General features: G+C 37.9%; 1 long non-coding RNA gene across 1 annotated transcript; it reads left to right on the top strand.

The window, feature by feature from the left end:
• Positions 1–511: 511 nt before the first annotated feature.
• On the top strand, positions 512–7,742 carry LOC135207197 (uncharacterized). The gene is made up of 4 exons (XR_010312924.1): positions 512–710; positions 5,976–6,231; positions 6,409–6,587; positions 7,288–7,742. It is a non-coding gene; the product is annotated as an uncharacterized LOC135207197 (long non-coding RNA).
• The last annotated feature ends 8,660 nt before the right edge of the window (positions 7,743–16,402 follow it).

Below are 16,402 nucleotides of genomic sequence, written 5' to 3'. Positions count from 1 at the left end.
CACACATATATATATATATATATATATATATATATATATATATATATATATATATATATATATATATATATATATATATCAAATTTGGAAAACAAAGCAAATACACCAACAATATGTCAAACTAAAAAAACAATGTGCCAAATAGAAATTTTGGATGTCAATCTGGTTTGAAAAGTGCCACATACATATATATATATGTGATTGGTTTGTGTGTTTACTTCTCAAACATAATTGGTATCCAAAATTTTGATTTGGCATTTTGTTTTTCACTTAGCATATTTTTAGCACATTTTCTTATGTTTGCCAAATTTGAAATTATGTTAAACCTACTCATTTGAAACATTCCAAGACACTATGAAGAGGAATATACTTTTTGCTTTTATTTGTAGACCTTTTGAAAATAGGAAAGAATTAAAAAAAGAACTATGCATTACAGAGAGACACTTTACCAAACACAAGATGAATGAAATAGTTATATAGATCTACAGATACCTTACATAAACAAAGGAGGAATAACAACAAGCAAGGGAGGAGCTGTTTCAAAGACAAACACCGCCTACTACTACTACTACACTCACGTGGACTGGCTGAGGTCAAATTTAAAACCATGAAATTTTCCCGTCTCTGAAGAGCACTACTGCTGACCATTTCTGCAATCTGCAGGCGCAAAATCATCACCAAGAAGAACAAACGTGCTTTGTAAGACAATTGTGAGTAGCAAGTGTTTGCATATTAAGTTCATGTGTTTAGCTACTAGGTATGTGGGTTAGGCTATCAAGAGGAACAAGTACCTGTGAATAAGCTAAATTCTTTAAGAGTAGGACAACCTCGGAGTGGTAGCTACTACTAGTTGTGTTATTAGAGCGGGGTCCAGACTCCAGATGCCCCTAAAGCCAGGTCAGGGCACGGAACCCTAAACGAGATTGGATAGGCAAGTTCTGGATAGGTCATGAGTGGCATTCTAGGAAAACTAGTTCCTGGATCCTAAGCTTATTTCCTTGTTAGTTTTACTCATTATTCAGTTTAACTTTGTTAACGTTAGTACTTAAAACTGTTTTACAGGTATTCTCCTACTTATGGAAAAATCATATCTCGAATATACCTAGCCTACACTAGGGTAATTTGCAACCCATCTCTACTATAGGGTAGCCTAGCCTACACTACTTTATACATAGGTATACAGCATAATAATTATTAGTTTCAGCATATTTTCTAGGTTCAATGTAGGCTATGTGTGCTTATGAAAATTCAGTACGAAGTAATTGAATAAAATTAAAGTGTTGGCCTAGTGTAGACATACGAATACAGTAGCGTAGCCTACAGTATTCTCTATATTACACATGCGGTATAGTAATTTATTAATTGATATAAGCCAATTCTGGAGGTTCAGTGCATTCTGACTATGATATATTAGTAGAAAAAAAAAATTGGACACAAAACGAGAATCAGTCAAGACTCTGTACAAATTGAGTGATGTCAGGCTGCTGATGGCTGCATATAATTATGAAATAAGTTCTACACCACTTCACTGTATCCAATAATATTGTAGGTATTCTTGTATTATGTATTGCATTATAAAATACTAACTTAAAGGTAGTGGTGGCAATGTTTTTTTGATTTAGAAATCAGTTGGTGGCCCATACAAGTTTATTTTGCCATATTTGGGGTAAAAAAACCGCATGGTACAGGGGTGGACCATGTACGATCAATGTGTACACCCCCAAGAAAAGTACATTATAACGCGTCCTGACATCGGAGATGGCATCAGACGCACTTCTTGTTGGTGAGAAACGGAGCTAAAGACCTCTACTCCGGTGTCAGGACACGTTATAATGTACTTTTCTTGGGGTTGTACACATTGATCGTACATGGTCCACCCCTGTACCAAGTGGTTTTTTACCCTAACTCAATTGAGCAAATTTTTTTTCTAGCTTCTAGTTAGCATAAATGAATTTTTCCAGATATTTACTTATTATGAGACAAGGTCATTTTTCGTTAGACAACGTGTTTAAGTTGAAATATGACGTTGAATACATTTGTTGTGAACTAAATTATTTTTTTCATTATTAAAAGATTGCATCAGGGGCATATTTTTTTGTGTAAAAAAAATAAAAAAAAATTACATGATTCCATTCACTATTTTCACTTGGTTTTCAGCGTAATACAAGCTTTTGCATTATCTTTTTTATTGGTCTAAAAAAAAAAAACTGTAAAATGTGTTATTTCAAGCCCAATAGTTTTGATAAATGATTTTCTCTCAATTTTATCTACGGTTGTGTTTGATGGCACAATTTTATCTATGGTTGTGTTCGATGGCACAAGTTTTACAGGAGTTTTATCCTTGTTGCTATTGCATGATAGTCATTAGCAGTATATTTCCTTGCTGAGCTTTGATCTATAAGCAAATAACTTTCTGCATAAAAACATCATTCTATGCTACATATCACCATTTATAACTGACTGCGGTAATTGCTTACTATCATTCGGTTGTTCATGACTTCACATTTACATTTACACAATTATAACGTTAAAACAATACCTTCATCATTCTCTTTTGCTGTTTTCAGACTTTTTTTAACTAGAAGACGGGATAAATTTAGGCTATTGTATTTGGTCTCTCTCGCTCCCTGATGTACTCTGCTGCCTGCGTCCATTGTGAGTGAAATTTTAAAATAATTCAAAATATTGTCGTATCAGTATTAATTGTTAACCCCATCGTAAAATCGGATTATCATAGGACAAATTATTGTAACTTGAACACTACCTGTATTTTAATTCATGTCTATTGTCCTTTCTGCAACAATAGTAACCCCCCAAAATTAAAGAAGTTTCCAAATTAGATATAACACAATATTTCTACTTTAATTTTAAACCAACCCCCTTTCATTTCTTTTTCTTAATATAACTGAGGCAGGGCAGGGCAATGCTACTAGCTTTGACATCCATCGCGTTCCAGGTATAAGAACGATTCTTAATTTTGTGGGCTATCCTTATGTATTGCCCCCCAGTTTTCTGTTAGGGGATTTCCATGTCTATATTTACGTCCTGATCTGTTTTTTAATTGATTTACACATGAATAATGTTCGGTGATGTCCTCCTCCACTGCATATATCACAGACCCACTCGTCCTGAAATTTACCCAAGAAGCTAGCCTTTAAGTTCAACATATTCAGTCTGGCTTTCATTATGATACATGCCTCCTTTGTTTCCATGTTCCCTTATGTTTTTTGTTTTCCTCAGCTTTCTTTATTTCTTTCCTCTTTTGTTTGAAAGTCTCAGATATCTTGATTAATTCTTATCTTTATTTACCTTATTCAGTGCTTTTTTGGCATACCTCATTCCATTAATTTCTATACGATTTATATTTGGTACATGTTCACCAAGCTTTTTGTCCAACATTGTCCATAAGGGGCTCTTAATTGCTCTTCTACTATTTCTTTGATTGATCTTTGTTTTGAAAAACCTGCACATATACTGCTCATCCTGATCTCTGCTTGCTCTTTTATTCTGGTTCATAGTCAACGTGTTTCATTTCTTGGTACCTTTTTTGGCATTATCTCATTCCATTTATTTCTATAATATATTTGGTACATGTATTCACCGAGCTATTTGTCCGTTTCCAAATTGTCCATAAAGGGCTCTTAATTGCTCTTCTGCTATTTCTTTGATTGCTTTTTTTTTTTTTTTTTTAAAACCTGCACATATACTGCTCATCCTCATCTCTGCTTGCTCTTTTATTCTGGCTCATAGTGCAACATGTCTTATTTCTTGGTACCTTGCCTTTTCCATTTATTATAGCCCTATTTTGGCTTCTGATTCTGTGACTGTATTTACAGTTTCTACCATATTTGCAGTGCCCCTCTTTGAAACGCTTACATTCTCATCTTTGGTCTACCTAATTTTGTCGTACTATAGTCCTATTCTGGCTAATGACTCTGTGGCTGTATTTACAGTTCCTGTCATATTCACAATATAACCCTCTTTGTAGAACTTATATACTGTCCTTTGGTTTACCTCTTTTTCTGCCCTGCCTGTTCTGGGATCTTTTATAAATTCTGCTTTTCCACTTGTGCTGGTACTCACAAGTCTCCTTTCTTGCACTTTCCTGTCATAAGTGCAGGTACTCACAAGTCTCTCCTTTCTTGCACTTTCCTGTCGTAAGCGCAGGAACTCACAACAGTCTCCTTTCTTGCACTTTCCTGTCGTAAAGAACCTGCACTCTGCTCTTGTTAGCTTATCCTTATCTTTAGGTGCACTTTGATTTTCCCAACCCCTCTGTTAATCGTGGTCCCTGTTCAGGGCTTCGCTATTCAAGCATTGCTTGTTGTCAGGGTTAGGTTGGAGTTACTCTCTAGTCTTGACATTATTTTAGTGGTCCTTTCCTTGATTGTACCTTGTTTGTTTTCCATATTCTTCACTAGGTTTTCATTTAGGGTTTTCAGGTCTTCCATGAAGCTCCATTGATTGCTGACTGTCATGTTTTCTGCAATTTCTCTGTTTCTCCAATTGCTTTTTCTAATTTTTCTTTGTATGATCTGCAATCTTCTTTGAGTAACTTTAGTTCACCAATTGATTTATTCTCCATTTTTACTTTCTCTGCACTTTTTATTCCATCCAACACCATATTTCCAAAATTCTTGGTGATCTGGGATTTTTCCTCTATCCTTTCTCATAGCAATTTCCTCATCCTGACTTATTGACCCTTTTTGCATGTACCCTCCATTACATTCTATACAAATACTAGTGTTCCTCTTCTTAGCATCTCATGCAATACCTATATAAGCTTGTTTTCAGCAATTTCTCAGTTTCTTCAATTGCTTTTTGCTTTTTTCTAATTCTCTTTGTATGATCTGCAATCTTCTTTGAGTAACTGCAATACCAATCTAGGCCTTTTTCCTTTTCTGTCATTTTTATCGACCTCAAGAAATTCTTCATTCGAGGCTTGTTTAGGCCTGTGCAGAACAATTTTTTGCATTTATCACACTTGGCTTTCGTCTTCTGGGCCAAGCTGGACCTTGCAATTGCCCACATGGGCATGACTCCTTCCTATCACTTGTTGATTCCTTGTGGGTGGATGTAGCTAAAAAATCATCGTCGTGGTCTAAATCTATTAGCTTACTGTTGTCATGAGGCCGACCTTTTGAACATTCTTTGATGTCTTAACAAGGAGACGTCACTCCTCTAGAGTTTTATCTATTGCTTCTTTTACTTTGGCCTTTTCTGGAATTCATTCCGACTTCAATTTCCATGACCTGTTGTTTTCCACCTTCCACCATGTTTGTTTCCCTGACCTGGCTGATGTCCTCCACCAACAACACAACTGTACCTTACCTTTTCATCCAGATCTGAATTCTCCCTCTGCTAATTAATTTACATCACAACCTCCCCCACTAGTTGCTTTGCCATCCATAAAATTGGTACCCACTTTCAATTAGGACAACAAGCCAAAATAAGCTTTTTCCCACACCATATCTTGATATTTTTCTGTCTCAGGTCCCCTGTATGTTCAAGAATTGTGAAGCTGTGGTTTGTTCATTATGGCAAGTACATGGACCTTGAATCGTCATGCCAAAAAGAAAATTTAAGGACTATAGAGAACTTTGCATGGGAATAAAAAAGCTACTGTAGAAAATAATTCACATACACAGGCAACTAGTGGTGAAATTTTTAGCAACGATGGGATGTGAAAATATAGTCTTTCTAGCTTACTAATTGCTTGGCAATCTGTGTGTGTGTGTGGGGCTATCAACCTTTTTTCTTTTTGCTTATACAGATTTCCAAAGAGTATCTGTTGACAGTTTCCTCAATTTTTCAGTAAATTGAATATTGTAAATCAGTTGGTACCTGTGTAACCAATAAAATCAGCTTTTATTTCCTGTGTTGGTGAAGCTATTTATGAAAAGAGATTTGTGCTAACTACATTTAAATTAACACACTTCTGTTTAGATATTGGAAAATATTGATTTCTTTTTCAGTCTTGCGACCTCTTATGGTGGAAGTGATGCGACCTCGTGATGACAATGACAAAATTGGAAAGTAGGGTGCAAGATCAGCAGAAGTCACTAGAAATACATGATAGGTACCATCGAACATTTGAAACAAACTCAGGCTGCTGCACCCACTGGACCTGATTTATCCCTGCTGGACGGATTGCTACCAATACAAAGATATGTAGACTTTGAGGACTTTGAACAACAGATAAATGGGGACAGTCCCCTTAGAAAGTCACTGGTAAGCTACATGTCAGTTACCGTGATATGCACAATGATGTTTATTATGCTTCAGTACTGAAAACTTTTACTTTGACATTACTAAAGATAAGAAAAGGCCATAGTATGTAGAATGATTTCATTACTAATAATTATCAAAAACTTTCGTATAACCACTCTTATTGAATGTTATTTCTAGGTACATAGACTCTAGATTCTTGGGGGAGCAACCGTCAGCAGTCAAAACCATGATTGACTTCTGCATGACAAGTGGACTATAGTATGAGTTCAACCGGGAAGGTCGTCTTGGCTGGAAGACGAAAACAAATACATGCAAGAAAGGGTTCAAGAACACGACATTGTGTGGAATTATAATAAGTGAGTGCTGTATAATGCTGTTAGGTGTAGGGTATGGCTTTTGCAGTGTGTAAATTGGCACTTTGTAGAACTGCCTATTGCTAGCTTTTAGATGGGGATGCAGGTGCAGTGAAGTGCCATGGATGCTGGTAGATAGTCAAAATATAAGTACTGTATGTGAAACCTTCAAAACATGAGTTGCATTTGTATTTCATCCACACATTCAGTAACGTTTAAAAGTAATGCAAAGTAATCCATTATAAAAGTGCAGTGTAATGTTAAAGCACAGAAACCATAAGTGCCATTATCATTTAGCCTTGGCAGGGGTTAACACCAAAATCAAATCCCACAAAGTTAAAAAATGACTTAAACCTTAATTGTTAACCCTTTAAATGAATTAATACTTTGACATCAAAACTTCTAAAGTTGGATACTGCCATAGCCTCTGTACCAATGTCTTCCACTGTCTTGGATTTGAGTTCACTTGCTTGAGAGTACACAAAGTTGCACCATTTTTTTCTTGTCCACTTTTACCTTCCTGTATAGGGTTACTTTTCCTACTCGACCCCTTGGGTTCAGAGGTTTATGCTTTTCTAACTTAGATTTTAACTCAAATTGTAATAATAGTGGTATAAGTAACTGAATATAAAGGCTTTTATATTGTTGGACTATGTGTAGTACTGCAGATATGCAATTTACTAATATTGATTATCCTTTTCAGATATTCTGGTGAACAAGACAATTATCAACTGATGAAACTGAAGTAGGGAAAACTATGATGATTTATCTAGGAAAACCTAATTCTGGTGGGGATCCTGAAGGAATATGATATAGAGCACTTTTGCCGACTGTTGTCGAGGAAATTATAAATATTCATGTAATTTGTTTATCACTCAAATTTATCTTATTATTTTCAGTCTTTTGATTAGATTTTTATATTTAAATGAATAATTTTTATTATGTTTAAATGAATAATTTATGTAGAGACGTATCATTCTTTTCTGTCTAATGTTTGTTGTGACTTCATGCAAGATGCTACATCCATTTATCTCTTACATACAGTGCTGTACTTAATGAATGGCAATTTGTGTTCCTGCATTACTTTTTTTTTTAATTAAATGGATGTACCATCTTGCACAAAGTCACATCAAACAGACAGTAATCCATGAATATTTATAATTTCCTTGACTATATCATCAGCTAGCTTTTGTAAAATATTGTATATAGAAATCGATATATTAAACAATTAAGGGAGAGTTTATGTAGTATAGAGAATGCAGTGGGTGTTTCATGTATATATATGGTACTAGTTACTGCAACTGTTTTGTTAACCATTTTTTTGCCTTCTAATAAAAATTTAATTGTGACTATGTATTTTGATGTTCAAACACCAGTATAATGGATCCCATTTTTTTTATGTGTTTAACGCATTTATTGAAATTATTGTTTACATGACAGCCACAATACTTGATCACAGAACAGTTTTTAAAAGAGTATTGATTTGTTTCTATTGACTGATATATGTTTGCATAAAAGTGTTTAAATTATTTTCAAAAATAATTTTGTCAATACCTAAATACTTGCCACATCACCCTATACTACTTTTATCAAATAAATTTAGATGAATATTGCAACATACAGATACATAAGGGGTTATACGTTTTGTCCGAAGACTATGAAAGAACAAATGTTTTATATCTATGTACATCACCCTGTTGTAGCTAAAGTTTGAAAATAAACTATACAAATGTTTTATGCATGTAACTATAGTGCTGATAAAAAGTAAAGTAAGGAGATCGAGCTTCTACATTTCTTCCAGTGGGGTTCGATCACATGTCTGACCACTGAACCAAAACTGCCAAAGGATTCAGTTTTTTCATTGTATAGTTTATTTTCAAACTAGATACAGCAGAGTGATGTACATAGATATCACATTTAATTCTTCATATCATGCATTGGAATTATCTGGCAAATCCATAATGAACATAAATTGGATACTGGTAATCGTACCAGTATCTGCCCAAATAGGAAAAGTTGGAAGTCCAGAGTTGTTTCACTACTGGTCCACACGCAGTGGCGTGATTATGGATTGCATGTATTGTCCCAACATTCTTACAACACAGTTCCATTAAGGGCCCGGTGTGCAAACGGATAAATGGATATGAATTGGACCGATGCTACTGATCATTTGTACCATGCCCGAAAGTCTGGGATCTCCGGCAATGGGTCAATGTATGACCAATACTTGTGTGTTTGCTGGGATAGTCCCGCTATAAACCAACCAGGGCTGCGCGTTTGGTTTGTTTACATCCTTAAATGCCGACTTACTGTAGGCAAATTTTCGTAAGTTTTTGATTAATATAAATTGGGTTTAATTTTTAATAGTTTATTAATTTACTGTTATTAATTTACTGTAATAATTAGACTTGCTTTTCAATGTTTTATTATGTTAGCAACCACGTTTTATGCCTACCCACTACACTATGTTCCCACTTACTATTTACCTAGGTTGCCTATGGCGCTTGGTCAACAATCGGTTGGACGCAGGCCAGATTTTCTTTTATACTGTATACTATTATACTTTTAAATTATAATATACATTTAACATGATATTTATTTAACTTTTAACTTTAGTTTGTAATTTACATGTAATGTATTTGTATAAAAAGGCAAGGTTAGGGTAATAACTGATGGTCAAGAACGGATTAATCCATTTTCAGTTATTTCTTATGGGAAACTTGATTCAGTTCTCGAAATAATCGAATTTCGACGCTCCCTCTGGAACAAATTAGCGTCGAGAACCGAGGCCTCTACTGTGTATATATATATATATATATATATATTATATATTATATATATATATATATATATATATATATATATATATATACATATACATATATATATTATATAACCATCATCTTATCCGTGGTCTGTTCCTCTATGGTTTTTGGTAGCCAGATGTACGACAAGGTTAGAAACATTGGATTGTATCTACTTCAGAAATATCTGTAATGTTTCGGGGTAAATTAGTTGCAAAAAAGGGATAATAGACATGAATTAAATTAACATTTTTAAATAACAAAGTAAAGTTGAACTAAATAACGAGTAAAGTAAACAGTTTAGGGAATAAACTCTGCAGTGTCGTCGTCTGCTGTTTGCAACTGTGTTTGTGGCGCGCGCTTAGGAACCAGGAACAGCAACTTGATTAAAGTGCAATGTGGAGTGAATTGAGACCAAAATGTGTATAATAACAATCAAATAAGCACTGTGGAGTTTCAGTTGTGATGGCAGTAAGGATAAAAACCACCGATTACAAGGTAAAAATGAATTCAGTTCAAACCATGACCCCAGGAATAACAAGTTTCATGCTTTCACTAATGTAGACAACAAAATGTTGTTTTATTGTGCTGATTACAACTGCAATCTTGAGTAAGATCAATAAACGTTACATATATTCGCTAACATATTTCAAATGAGTGCTGGGAAGTCTGGGAAAGATGGTTTCCATCCGTGAACAGACCCGTCCATCCACACGATAACCGCCAAATTGGATTTCAAAACTGCCTTGAAAACATATTTTACGAAGAGCTCACATGCTTATTTTAGATCGTATGGGGCTTTCATATATCACATTATGTTGACGAAACTTCAATCTTTTGAATGGTATGCTTAGAGTTGTACAGGCAGTCCCCGGTTTACGACATTCCGAGGTTACGACGCTTGTCAACAGATGTTATTTCCAGGGTTATGACGCCTACAACGCTCATCTGGGAGATGAAATATGACACCAAAAATGCAAAATAATCAATATTTGAAGGTTTTTTCATGAAAAATGCCATAAAGAATGCAGATTACATAGTTTTTCAATGCACCCAACAGCATTAAAAGTAAGGTTTTCTTAGGATTTTTTGACGATGTTCCGGCTTACGACGATTTTCGGCTTTACAACGCATCTCAAGAACGGAACCCGTCGTAACCCGGGGACCGCCTGTAATTGTATTCTTGTTTTTCACCAATTACATATTGAGAGAATAAGACCCGTCCAGCGTGATGATGGTGGATCGTCCGTGATTTTTTACCCTAAGTTGTAAACAGAGGGCAATGAAAAGTGTGGCCAACGCAGTGCACACTACCCCCATGACGCTTTCGAAAGTTTTACTTACAATTAAAAATTTTTAGAAGATTGATGCCATCTCGATGTTTACGGAGTCACTTGTGTCAACAAACTTTCCATTTCCTGTGCTAAATCCGCACACCACTTGTACCCATAGATGCTGGGGCACTTCATCACAACAATCGTAAAAGACTTCAAACCACTACTTATCCAAGGGAACTACAACATTCTTTGCGCTCTTCAGTTGTTTATCAGTGTTGTCAATTGGTCTGTGTTTACCAAAACCGGGGAAATAAATGAAGTAAGCTTATCTATTTGTAGTATATATACATATTAGAACAATTTTATCTTATCTTTACTGCATTACTATGACAACTAGAATTCACGGAAACAGTTTGTAAATGCATCGGCGTATGTGTGAAGCTCCACTACATTGGCAACGATGAGTCATTTTGCCGTCTGCTCGTATCAATGTTAGAAATATCTGTAATTTTTCGGGGTTAATTTGGTTGCCAAAAAAGGGATAATAGACATGAATTAGCACCTCAGTGGCGTGATCGGTATGGCCTTGGCCTGCCACCTTGGTGGCCGCGAGTTCGATTCTCGGACATTCCACTGAGGGGTGATAGATGTGTATTTCTGGTGATAGAAGTTCACTCTCGACGTGGTTCGGAAGTCACGTACAGCCGTTGGTCCCATTGCTGAATAACCACTGGTTCCATGCAACGTAAAAACACCATACAAACAAACAAATAGACATGAATTAAACATTTTGAAGTGACTAAGTAAATAATGAGTAAAGTAAACAATTAAGGGAATAAAGCTTTGCACCTCATACTCGTGTGCTGCAACGTAGTTAAAGTGCAATGTGGAGAATTGAGACCAAAATGTGTACAATAACAATCAAATAAGCACTGTGGAGTTTCAGTTGTGTTGGCAGTAATGATAAAACCACTGATTACAAGGTAGAAATAAATTTCAATTAAAACCATGACCACAGGAATAAAAAATTTTGTACTTTCACTAATATAGGCAATATAATGTTTTATTGTGCTGATTACAACTGCAATCTTGAGTAAGATCAATAAACCTTACACATACGTCAAATGAGTGCTGGGAAGGCTGGGAAAGATGGTGGATTGTCTGTGGTTAGAACGGCCAGTCATGCTACTGCCGCCATATTGGATTTCAAAACTGCCTTGAAAACATATTTTTGTACATTCAACTTCCCTGTCAGATATATACTTAGCTTTAGACTCCAACGTCCCGACAGAAATTCAAATTTCGCAGCACGCGCTACAGGTAGGTCAGGTGATCTACCGCCCTGCCGCTGGGTGGCAGGACTAGGAACCATTCCCGTTTTCTAATCAGATTTTCTCTGTCGCTGGTTCCGACAACTCCTGTTGTTGGTTCCTCCTGATGGATTTTGTTTTTCGCTTGCCGTGGATCTTTTGGCCGTCTTTTGGTGACGTATTGGATCTTTGGCTTGGCATATGCATTATTATCTTTTTTGTTTTTCCTTTTTGGTTTTGCGTCAGTCGCTAGTACTGTCGTTAGTTTATGTGATTGAATGTATATCGTTAGACTACCGAATGAGCGGTTCGGTAGATCCTCACACTGTAGAATTGATTTTTGTTTTTTTTTTTTATGAAACTACAGCTCTTTTGTATCAGTTACTTATCGTTCTGTTTAATTTACTGATTGACAGTCATTTTTACGAAACTTCTGTAATAATGATGGTATACATTTGCTGTATTAGCAGTGAGTTTGCTGTATTACAGTGGATGTATACATTTACGGTATACATTTACTGTAATAATGTTATATACTGAATGGCAGTCAATATTATGTAACTTTCGTTTTGATGTAATTCATTAGAGAACCTTCATTGCTGAAGTTTCATTTGAAAAGCTTGAGTAGGTCTCATTCTAACGAACCAGTTAGTGAGACTATCCAGGACACAAAACCTGTAGATTCGTCTACGATAGATTTAGCAGAATTTGAAGGATGCCCTCAAAAGAAAATGGATGGAGCTCAAAATGCAAGCTTTTGAAGGTAAGCGCAGTGCAGTGATAGTGATTTCAGTGTACCCCCAGTGCAGTGGAGGGGGTGTTCTGATCGGCGCTGCAACGCTCCCAGGCCTAGACCTCTTCCAAACTCCCAGGCCCAGAGGAGGAGGAATGTCGAAAGCCTTTATGGAGGTTGTGGAGGATCCCACAAATCAGGTGTCCCCTTTGGGGCAGGATCTGTGTCATCCCAGACTGCCAGGGATTGCTGTTGCAAAGGCATCCTGAGAGTTGTGCGTCTCGTCATTCGATTCCGCTAAACGCCAACTAGGTGCGAGCCGCCAGGCTCGAGCTCTATCCACACGCGAGCCGCTTTCCAGCCGAGAAGCGCCAGCCAGGCTTGAGGCTCCATCCACGTGCGAGCCGCTTGCCAGACGCAAAGCGCCAGCCAAGCGTGAGTCTCTATCCAGGCGCGAGCCGCTTTCCAGGCGCAAAGCGCCAGCCAGTTGCGAGTCTCCTTCCGGACGCGAACCTTTATCCAGGTGCGAGGCGCCAGACATTTTTCCTTCCGAGATAGAGCATTCTTCTAGACGCAAACGAGTTTCTGGAAGTGTCGATGACCGTGACAAAGGCGCAAGATGTCGCACAGGCCGCTGTCGCCTTTGTCAGGGCGGACATGAGACACCTTCCAGACTCTCTGAGCTACTTAGAAGAAGCCCTCTTCCAAGAGAACAGAGGGACTGATATAACAGGTAAACTCCTCTCAGAATAAACGCTCTACCTTCTGTTGATTGCGATTCCCCCATCAAGATGAGGCAAGAACTTGAGGATATTTTCCAATGAAGAAATCCCCTTCCTCGATATCCCGATCGAACACGAGTACGCCTTTTAGGAGAGGTGCGCTTCCCAGCAGACTGCTCCTTCCGTCTGCGAGGCTTCTTCCAGGCGCGAGGCGCCAGACTGAAGATCGCCATCTTTTGACCGCTCTTACTAGGACAGAAGCCCCTCTCTCCTTATGAGCGAGAACCTGCCTCTTCAATCAGGCTCTCCTCTCCTTGCAGGCGCTTGTGCGCCTACCAAGTGCTCTTCTCAGCAGTTGCCTTACTACCTGGTAGGCACCCTTAATTGGAGAAACGTCTCTTCTCTTTGTTTTCAGGACTGCGCCTGCCGAGTGGAGACCTTCGGGTCCTACCTGGCGTAAGCCCAGTCTTTGAGGGAGGGATCCTGCCCCTCCCTCGGTTTATACGGGAATCTAGAAAAAGGACAAAAAAAAAAAAAAAAACAAGAAAAAGACCTCCACTGCTGATTGTCTTACGAATTCGTGGGGTTTTGCTGAGTGGCTTTAGATTCTGCAAAATTTCTGGCATTCGCAGTGTTCGAATTTCTTACGATCTCTTGACGCTTAAGCGAAACAATGGTCCTCAGTGAGCTACACAAGAATTCCTGATGATTTTTTTACGATGTTCGGGAACCTCGAAAATGCTCGATATGTTCTGTCATGTAAGTGGGCTGGCCCCCATTGACAAGATCATAAAGGTTCTGTCATGTAAGTGGGTAAGCCCATTGACAAGATAAAAAAAAAAAAAAAAAAAAAGCGTTTGTCAATGTAAGCATGTTAGTCCCTATTGACAAATACCCTAATAAGGTTCTGTCGCGTAAGTGGATAAGACCCCATTGACAGATCCACAAGAACTCTCAGTCATAGGTCACTACCTCGCTGAGGCTCTTGAGGCAAAGCAGACTCATGGACAGTATTCATGAAGTCTTCTGCCTAATAAGATAAGAAGCTTGAACTGTCGCCGTTCGGGTCTCGGTTCACATTGAAGTTTTTTCCTTTGGGAAAAAACTTCTACTTTATCTTGACTAGAGAACGAAGACGGTAGATCTCCAATCCTTACACTCTCTCCCTCTTCGTAGGGAAAAGAATGTAGGATGGAAGTCGTTGTACAAAAACCTGCTAATATACTATGTATATTACCCTCACGACATGTTCTGTTAAGCAGTTGATTTGTCCGAGGTGCAGACGCATAAATAGTTAGCTCTATCAGTGCCGACTGAGACGACGATTATCCTAATTGGACTACAAACCTAACAGGAGTGTCCAGTTTCGATTTTTTATACTATTGGTGTTGTCACGACAACACCAACTCGGCTTTGTATTACTGATATCCGTTTCTCTTTAATATATTTGCACGAGTGTATTTTCTGCTCAATAATTCTAGCCGAACCCATTCCTTCGTAGAATGGAATAGTTGGCAATTCAGGATGAAGAGGCAGCGAGAACTTACGTTGTATGAGACTGTTGTCATTGCCATAGCAGCTCAGTACCAGCGGACTCTCCGCGGTGCCCGGTCTGTTACGTCTCTCTCTCCTGCAATGTTGTACTGCCGAACCGTATCTCTGCCCAATAATCACGGACTTAGGTCCCTGGTTAACGGGGATTCTTGCTTACGTGAATGAACATCTTCTGCTATGTCGTTCGGTTTCTTCGTCTTCGACATTGCTAGAATATTTTTCAAACAGATATACTTATTGGACTCTTTCTTTTTCTGTTTACCGCCCTGTAACAGAAGTCTTAATAGTCTACCGCTGCTTCGCACTAGCTTATGAGGAATGTTTTCTTCAGACATCGGAGATTGCAGAAATTTTTCGTATTCCTAGATGTGCAAGTTCTTTGTTCACCCCGAATTAACAGATGTTTCGGGAGACATTGTTTGTTCCCCAGATTGACAGTTCTGCTTTCTGTATTCAGCTGTTGAGAAGCAGTTCTGCAGGCAGTACTTCCCAGAGGTTTTCTTTACTGAAAAACGATCCGCTTTCATAGCTAACGACTTATCTCAGGACAGCAATGAAATAGGGGTTAGTTTTTTTTTTTTTTTTTTTTTTTTTTTTTTTTTTTTTTTTTTTTTTTTTTTGTTTTTTTTTTTTTTTTTTTTTTTTTTTTTTTTTTTTTTTTTTTCAGTCTTGGTAAGCAGGGGTTCAGAATCTTGAGTATCTTTCTCTTGATTCGACTGTTACAAAGTAGGTTGCTTCTCTGTCCTCCTTCGTCTTCTACGGCATATAGTGTTGTTTTCTTCTTAACGGGGATTCAACTACTACGAGAATGTCTTGTCTTCTGGAACCTCGGTATCTAGAAGCCATTTGACTTTCTCTTGTGAGACACATGCCTTAAATTCGTCACCGTCTCCGTCCTATCGGTGACAAACAGATTATAGTCTTTCGGCTTAACACTTCTACGCGATTTAGCTGTTTGTTTGCTATCTTTCTGGTTATTAAATGGTTTCAGTATGAAGTCAGAGGCACAGTGGTCCAAGTCATTTTGGACAACACCGCGGCTATGACATCCATCAGAAACAAGGAGGAGACATTCCTTCTCCCTTTATGAGGTAACTAGAACCTTTCTTCTGGACGGCAGGAGAGAGTGATCTCGCTCCTTGCCAGATTAATTCAGGGAGAGAGAGGAATGTGAGGGCGGACTTGTTGAGCAAAAAGAACCAAGTCCTTCCTCTGGAGTGGATCCTCAATCTCAATGTGTGACAAAGCCTAGGGCCCTGTGGAGACAGGCACATTAGACCTGTTCACCACGTATCAGTCAGGAGTCTGTGGACAACTTTTACTCCTTGTTAGATTACCAGAGAGCAATAGCTTTTGCTCGCTCCTACTGAAATGGTCAGGCAGCGAGGCGTAGATCTTTCCCCCATTCGAACTGGTGG

The sequence above is a fragment of the Macrobrachium nipponense genome, chromosome 32 (genome assembly GCF_015104395.2).
Source record: "Macrobrachium nipponense isolate FS-2020 chromosome 32, ASM1510439v2, whole genome shotgun sequence".
NCBI lineage: Eukaryota > Metazoa > Arthropoda > Malacostraca > Decapoda > Palaemonidae > Macrobrachium > Macrobrachium nipponense.
This window is presented reverse-complemented; position numbering and strand designations above follow the sequence as displayed.